Source organism: Gallus gallus, chromosome 1 (assembly GCF_016699485.2).
Source record: "Gallus gallus isolate bGalGal1 chromosome 1, bGalGal1.mat.broiler.GRCg7b, whole genome shotgun sequence".
NCBI lineage: Eukaryota > Metazoa > Chordata > Aves > Galliformes > Phasianidae > Gallus > Gallus gallus.
Window position 1 is genome coordinate 175,151,168 of NC_052532.1, and position 7,483 is coordinate 175,158,650.

Genomic DNA, 7,483 nt, shown 5'->3' on the forward strand with positions numbered 1-7,483 from the left:
GATTGAGTTATGGGATTATGAGTCCCTGTCCATTAGAAAACCAAGCAAGTAGGACTAATGGGGAGTTCAGGGGGGAGGTTCATGGAGGAAGGAGTTTCAGGGGAGGTTTAGGTTAGATATTAGGAGGAGGTTTTTCACCCAGAGGGTGGTGACGCACTGGAACAGGTTGCCCGAGGAGGTTGTAGATGCCCCATCCCTGGAGGCATTCAAGGCCAGGCTGGATGTGGCTCTGGGCAGCCTGGTCTGGTAGTTGGCGGCCCTGTACATAGCAGGGGGGTTGAAACTCGATGATCGTTGTGGTCCTTTTCAACCCAGGCCATTCTATGATTCTATGATAATGCTGTACAGTATCTCTCAGTATGCCTGCTTGAGTGCTACACAAACACTGTTGTTTGCTACAAAAGCAAAGTGCCCCACAAAGAATACCAGTACTGGACAAAACAGTCAACCAAGGAAACAGAGACTGTCGTGAGGAGAAACTTGCAGTTTGCAGTGTACCCAAAGAAAAGCCAATTTGAGCTGTCACTGCGGTAGAGAGGCAGAAATGTTATTTAAGGTAAATGCTGGCACCAGAAAAAAAGATTTATAACTTCTCTGCATGCACTCAGGCTGCAGAGTGAAGATTTCTTCCCATCGAAGTGTGATGTCCTTGAAGTCCTTGAGCCTCTCTCTCAGGGTGGAGGCTGGAAACCCCTCAGTGGTCTTCTGGGAGTGACACCGCTAAGTCCTTGGTTCACAGGAGCCAAGATTGTATGTCTGTGTCAACTCAGCTGTATCCATCTCCTCTGACAGTTTTTATCCCTGGAGGAATCTGAATATCCCCTGTGGAGAGTTGGCTGGAGCCCACCAGGCTCTGCTGTGGAGAATGGAGCCTCAAGCCCTGAACGTCAGCCCCAGCCCCAGAGGGCAACCAGTGTCTCTCCAACGTTCAGATGGGCTGGGTGACACCTCTACAAGCTGCCAGCAGGAAAGCTTCTTCCATGTACTGAGCATTCGGTCCAACGCTTGTTTTTCCCATCTACACTCAAATACTGCAGTGTTCACTCAAATAGTGCAATGTGTCGTTCAGCCCCGGGGTGATGGGGGAGGACCATTTCTTCAGTCGCAGTCAGCATCTTGGGTGCAGATGGAACAGGTGTTAGAAAAGTGAAGTAAAAGTCATTATTTGCATCCACTGTGATAATGCCGTACCATTCAATATATTTAGAAATGGAGCAAAATACTGTGTTTTCTTTTAAACGAACTCAGAGCTGCTCAGGAAGGAGGAGAGATGAGGGCAGCAAATAAGCAGGGAGAGCCGACAGTGATCAAAAGAGAGCAGGAGTCCTTTCAGCCGTCCACCCAAATGTACGGCGTGGAGGGTGATGGAGGAGAGCGGCACTGATGAAACACTGAGGGATCAAATTAGCAAGGGCTAATTCTGAACTCTGAGCAGACCACAAAGGAGCACGAGGAGGACAGGGTGATGGGCACTGCCCAAGGTCACAGTGCAGGTTATGGAGAACCTGGGAGATCAACTTGGCTGCCCCTGGCACTGCGTGTTCCTGCCACCCGCATCAGGCAGGGCTGCTCCAGGCTTTGTCGTGCTGTGTGCCTTTTTGCCTCATTACTGCAGACCTCAGTTCTGACTGCTAGCAAAGCCACGGCTCCTCCAGCCCCAGGCAGACCCCTGTCCTCTCACTTCTCCTTTACCCAGCTGCACACAGCCCCAGGCAAGCAGTCAAGAGTGGTGAGTTCTCCTTTGCAGCTTCCTCAGCTGCCTTTTGCAAGGCATTAAATACTTTATACCCACCCCATGCTCCTATTTTCTATCGTGTGACTCTGTGCTGTATGTCATCCCATCAAAATTAAGGTGTCACCGCTCTCCAGCCCCAAACCTGGCTCACACAGCTCGTGCCCATGTGCCGTGATGCCTGTGCTCAAGTGAGCACCACTTCCAGAGGGAGGATGAATGAAGGAGCCAGGGTTTTTCCATCATCCCCCATGGCCATACGGCCACTCTGTAGTACTCTGTAGGGTTTTCTGTCTTGCCAGAGAACTGGCACCTTGATGGCAGATTTTCTGTATGCATTTTACCATCTGAAATTTCTTTCAAAACCATTTGCTCCGAAGAACAGCTGCAATATTTACTGTACCAGAGCGTGCCTCACCTGCCAGATATGACTCCACGCATTACATCATCTTTGGCAAGATTCTGTGTGTGAGATGTGCTGCAAACTGCATAGGGTCACAATTTCCCAATTTGGGAAGATGAAGAAATGGGCGGCCGTATTCCAGCCCCATCTGTGACTCTGCCTCCATGTGTGAGTTTGAGTGAGCCATGGGTCTGTGGATGAAGCTGAAGTGTAGGCTGACAGTGGCTGACTCTGGTTGCAGCCCATCAGGTGGGCACGTAGAGGATTTCCTGCCGCCTTCAAGGTCTGGAGGAAGAATACCCATTGAGTGGCCCTAGCATGGCCATGCTGCCCATATTCCCTTCCCAGCAGGTCTGAGCTGATAGTATCCTCCCCCAGCATTGCCCCTTCTACCCCAAAACCGGTCCTACAGTATGTCCATTCATGCCTGTAAGTACTCAGCTTTCCAAATGACGATCGGGACGACCTATGCCATAGTTGAGCGCACTGCAGCTCCCATCCATGCGGCAACAGTCCCTCAGCCTAGTGCTGTGACACCTGGTCATCAAATCAAATCAAATAATTAAAAATAAAATGAAGTGAAATGAAGCAGAACGAAACAGGTAAAAATGGGATGGGATGGGATGGGATGGGATGGGATGGGATGGGATGGGATGGGATGGGATGGGATGGAACAGAGTTGAGTGGCGTGGTGTGGCGTGGAATGGAATGGGATGGAATGGAATGGAATGGAATGGAATGGAATGGAATGGAAAGGAAAGGAATAGGATAGCCGCGGGGACGCGGCGGGCTGTCGCCAGCAGGTGGCACCGCCACTCGTCTCCCGGCAGAGCCCCGGCGGAACCAGCCACAACAAACTGCATTTATTTATTTTTTTTTTTTTTGTTAGTAGCATATTTTTAATTATTATTATTTTTTTTCCTAAAAGGTGAGCTCGGGGCTGCGAAGCGCCCGATGGGGAAGCTTATAAAATGTGATGCTCTCTGGAAGGTCTGTTCACGCAAAACTAAGCGAGGAGTGCCGCCCCATTTACTCCAGGGAAATACAGGGCTGTGAGTGCTCCGCACTGCCGTCCCCCTGAGCCGAGGGGCTGAGGCTGCTCGGAGCCCCGGAGGGGCTGCTGAGCCCCACTGAGACGGCCCTCCTGCCGCACCTCGCCGTGGCCGGGACGTGACGAGGACCAGGCGGCCGCTGCAGCCCCGCTGCTGCACACCGCGGTGGGCACCGTGGGAGAGGGGGCCGTGCCTCCATGAGGCAGTGTGAGTCAGCAAAATAGGGCTGACTGAGCACTTATCTGGGCATCGACCGAGCATCGGTGACTTAGCGTTTACTAGGCGGAGCTACCGACGTGCCTAAAGCGAGCAGCCTTAAGGTACCCCAGTACTCATTTCAAATGCAGCATCCCTCCTAAGCTCAGGTGATGAGGAAGATTTCAGCTTGCTCTCTCACAATGAGGCAGGATTTGCTTGGCAGAAATGTAAGCCAGTGCCCCCCATCATCTCCACTTACGTGCTTCTTCTACCACATCAAAGGGTCAAGTATGTTATGTTGTGTGCGTAGCATTAATGATTAACTGCTGTCTGTAGAGGAACTAGTTTTTCTCTTGGCTTTAAAACTTGAAAGATGAAATGGAAAACTAGCCTTGGGTTGGCTCCAGCGGGTGTTTATGACTACTGTATTGATGGCACGGGAGATTAGCAGGCATCTGGAATCTCGAGCATTTTTTTTTTTTTAAGCTGATTTGTTCGTGGTAGGTTTGAAATAAAATTGTGAGGGAAGGAGCAGGCTTGTGGTCAGGCACATATCTTCCTGCTCCGGTTGCCAGATCAGTGTGACCTTGCTCAGGTCACCAGCAGGGGAAAGGGAGAAGGCATCACTCCGGTTTCAAGGCATTTGCAAGCCCATGTCCAGCTCCCAACAACAGCAAACCACTGGCACCGGCCACGCTCATCCCCTGAGCTCTGGGGCTGGGCCCCACAGAAACCACAGGTGGCTGCGTAGGTTGTCCTACAGCCAGCACAGGGTGAATCATCCCACCTGCTTGGGAGGAGATGAGTTGTTTGTGGGGGAACCTGCTAGGAGGGCTTCTAGAAGAGCGAGGCTCTTGCTTTGGCTTTGCTGTCCAATCCTGAGGTGCCTGAAGATGGCTGAGGTGAGGCCTACCCTCAGCCTCAGGAACCCGCCCCTGTGGGTGCCATCCAACTCGAGATATTCTATGCTTCTTGACCTGGAATTCTGTGATTCTTGAACCATCTCCTTCTGTCTTATGCCTTTATATTTCAAGATACTCCCAGAAAGTGAATGCCCCAGCCCTGCCCTGGGCGAGGCTCTGCCCCTGCCGAGGACATCTGAGGGACTGCAGGAGGAATCATCCCAAGAGGTCCCGCTGGCCCATGGCTCAGCTTTCTGTGTAAAGTATGCCCCGATGATGAAGAAGAAGAAAACCAGCTCAGCCCAGATTATTCCATTAAACACAGCCTCTGGTCACTGGAGAGAAGCGGAAGCACAAAGTCGGGTTCACAGATCTGTTGCACACAGAGACTGTATTGAGAGTCGTGTTAAAAATATCTGGGTGACTGTAAGCCTGAAACCATTTTGTGTCTAAAACTGATTTCCATTTCCTTTTCCTTTCTTTTGTTTTTGTTCCACTTGTTATAAAAAGGCCTTTCCACAACCCTCCACCATGGTGCTCCGCACTCAGCTCTTCTAAGGTGCTTATAAAAAATGCTTTTAATGGTACAACGCGTAGACATCTTTCAACGTGTCTCTCAAATCGAGGGCACTTTTTCGTCCATCCTGGGCTGATGGATCACTGGGAAGAGTGCTGTGACATGGAGTGTCCCCGCTCCAGCTCAGCACAGGTTTTGCTTTGTGGCTCCCTGGCAAGTGGGGGAGGCTGCGCTCCTGCTGCTCCCAATGGGCTGGGGGCTGATTTCAGGCACAGGTGATATGCTTGGATCTATTTGGGAGTGGACACATGCTGAATAGCTGAAATGCAGTGAGTGTAGCAGTGTAGTATAACCTATAGTGAATGCAAAGAGAGCACTGCAAAACAAAGATGGTATACAGGCCATTTGCCTGGGAGCTGCTAGTATTTGAAATCATCACGCTATCAGTTCAACCCATCCCTCCAAGTTGACAGTTGTATTTTAGCACGGTGCATTCCTCGAAATGAATATAATAATCAGCAAGCTCTTACCAAATTTCCCTAATTAGCTTTTGGATGTGATTTCTCACTGCAAAACTTTGAGACGCCGTATGCAGGGCATAGGTAGATCTTCTCCAGCATGATGATGGCCCTTTGTGTGGCATGACAGCTAACTCTCTAATTAATCTTCGAAATGTCAGAGCTGCTGGAAGTAATTGGGCTTGACAGTTCAAGGGCTAATTAACTTCAAACCCTGCATTTTCTCTCACTTCCTCCACCATTCTAGGTCAATTATTTACTTTCTTTCTACATGATTTTTAGTGTTCAGGGGTGTTTCCATGCCTGCTTTGCTGGGCATTTAAGGCCAAGACCAAGGGCATCGTGCTGGCTGGGCTGCACTGTGTGAGTTCTCCTGGGGCATTCTGATTCTGTGGGGCTGCAGGCAGAGAAGGAGCACCAGGAGGCAGCAGCAGTATCCTGGGAGCAGGGGCTGCTCCAAGGTGGGCAGCCTATGGGGCAGAGCCAACGTCATTAATCACTACCGCCATCCCAGTGAGGCAGCAGGGAGCTGCTCGGTGTTTCCTGCTCCAGCTCTCCCGGGGCTGCCATCCCATTTGTCTTCCCCTCTCTGCAGGCTGGAGTGACCCTCGGCAGACAGAAGATGAAGGGTTTTTGCAGCAGAGGATCCAAGCCCCATCCCCTGCTGCCTGTCCCTGTGCTGAGTGACCTTGTGGCTATTACTAGAAATGCATGAATAGCCTTTTCTCTTGCTGATGGGCTCAGCAGCCGGTCATGCAGCAGTATAGAGCGGGTCTTTGTGAGAGCAGCGTGCACACGGGTTCCTCAGCTGCCTCCTGCATCTCGTTGCTTTCTGCATCCAGTTCACAAGGGCAGAAGGCAAGGAGCTGTGTGGGAGGCACCCCTATAGGTGCGGGCTGCCCTCAGGCTCTCCCCTCTAGCCTGGCTCATACCTGAGCAGGGGGATCATCTGCTCCGGAAAGACGGCTGCAAAAGCTGTCTGAGATTTCTTTGCCACTTTCATCTCCTCATTTCCTCCCATCCAGGACTTTCTTCCAGCCCTCTCCAGGCAGTCGCTAATCTCCTTGCTGCAGCCATGCTGAGGTGTCCCAGGAGTGTGAGACCTCGCTGTGACTGACAACGACCATTAAGCATGGCTCCTCCAGCGCCAAGGCTCATTTCATTAACTGCTTTGCACAGGCTCAGGCTGCCTTCTCAGAAGGAAAGAAATCACCATATGTTCACACAGGGTGCTGTAGTATCTCCTTTTACAATCACTGTCATTTAGGAGCCCAACAAAACAGAGACTGTGTGATGATACCAACCTTATATTTCATATATAATGTTGTTGGTTTGCCTTTGAAAGTTCTGTCAAATAAAAGCATTTTAACCTTATCTGAGTGTTTTCTTTGAATAAATGTTATCCAAGTCACTGTAGATTGTCTAAACCATTGAAATAGAAGTGAAATGCCAACAGAGAGGAGGCTTCTGACAAGTTACTGTCTTGCAGTAAAGGATGGAGAGAGTGAGAAGCAAATATAATGAACCAGAGAGCAAATGGCAGCGTGAATCCACTCCATATAGACACTGCAATATCTCCTCTGTAGTTACGGCTTTTTTTGTTCCCACTCTCCTAGGAAAGCCGTATGAAAGCACTATTAATTTCAGTTTTTCCTGGTCACCTTCTTATCCCGTGTTGAATGACACTGTGATGACAACAGCTCAGCATGACTGAGATCAGGTCTGCTGTGAATTAAACTCCTTATTTGAGTTAAAAAAGTCAGGGGTTCATCAGACACAGGACTCCAGTGTCAGAAGCAATACGTCTTTTGTTCAGACTGGAAAGCTTCCGAAAAGCAGAAGGAAATCACCTCCATGAGCTTCCCTTCCTCAGCATCACAAACAGGGCACGTGGTGACAGCAGGATTCAGCGATGCCAAAGGAGAGGAATGACTTTGAAAAAAGAACATGGAGTTTCTCACCTGCGTTTGTGTGGCTGAAGCACACTTTTGTCTGAGCTGCATTCGGAGCATCCTCTGCCTGGATCTCGCTTCACATTAAAGCAGCCCCATGTTGGATATCCTCATGCAGCACCTCGGCACATCTGTGCTCTTCTGTCTTATGGCTGTACCCTTTGCTTCTGTGCACAAGCTGTACAAACATAAAGGTAAGAGGTGAGCAA

General features: G+C 50.1%; 1 long non-coding RNA gene across 1 annotated transcript; it reads left to right on the plus strand.

Annotated features, from left to right (window-relative positions):
* The first annotated feature begins 2,891 nt into the window (after positions 1 to 2,891).
* LOC124417632 lies at positions 2,892 to 6,338 on the plus strand. The gene is made up of 2 exons (XR_006933214.1): positions 2,892 to 3,507; positions 4,420 to 6,338. It is a non-coding gene; the product is annotated as an uncharacterized LOC124417632 (long non-coding RNA).
* The last annotated feature ends 1,145 nt before the right edge of the window (positions 6,339 to 7,483 follow it).